Source organism: Sinocyclocheilus grahami, unplaced genomic scaffold (assembly GCF_001515645.1).
Source record: "Sinocyclocheilus grahami isolate Dianchi unplaced genomic scaffold, SAMN03320097.WGS_v1.1 scaffold79.1, whole genome shotgun sequence".
In the NCBI taxonomy this organism is placed as follows: domain Eukaryota; kingdom Metazoa; phylum Chordata; class Actinopteri; order Cypriniformes; family Cyprinidae; genus Sinocyclocheilus; species Sinocyclocheilus grahami.
Window position 1 is genome coordinate 1878605 of NW_015505258.1, and position 677 is coordinate 1879281.

Genomic DNA, 677 nt, shown 5'->3' on the forward strand with positions numbered 1-677 from the left:
TTGTTTTTGAGTATGACTGTGAAATCATTTGGACTTGTTACTTTTAGACGGACAGAAATGCTGAATCCAAATGACAACATTTTCTCTAATTTTATCATAGCCTGTAGCTGGACCCACAATACCATGCAATAGTTCTTTACACCAGTCTGTTATTTTAAATATCATGATATCAGATGAATCCGCCCGGCTGATTTTCATGTCGGTCAGACAAACTGTTTCTGTAGGTGGCTCTTGACCAGAATATGATGCAAAGTGACCCAGACTTTATACTGATAGTCAAAAGTCTGGCTATGTGAGATTAGAAGCTGCTAACTTAGGTATGCTTTTAAACATACATTTTGTATGTAAATAGCACATCAACAAGGGGAGTGCGTGGCAAAGTTAACCATAATAGTGCTATAAAGCACTGGACTGTCCAATACAATTCATAGTCCCCTCATATCAGCTATAATATTTCTTCCAGTATTGTAATTATGTTTATTGACAGAAACTGGGAGTATGTATTAAATTAACTAACCACAATTCTTTTTTATGATTCCGAATGTTTCAAGAATGGTATGTTCTTTAATAAAACAATAGTTGTTGAGGTGGAAAAGGAAAAGCGTAAAAGAAAAAGCATAAAAGATTAGAAAAGAAACATTCCGTTTATGCCATGATTTTGTGTGTGTGTGTGTGTG

At 34.9% G+C, this 677-nt stretch overlaps 1 protein-coding gene across 3 annotated transcripts in view; it reads left to right on the forward strand.

Annotated features, from left to right (window-relative positions):
* The window catches only part of LOC107586273 (phosphatidylinositol-binding clathrin assembly protein-like), an 11064-nt gene that overhangs the window by 4667 nt on the left and 5720 nt on the right, over positions 1 to 677 (forward strand). The window lies entirely within an intron of this gene.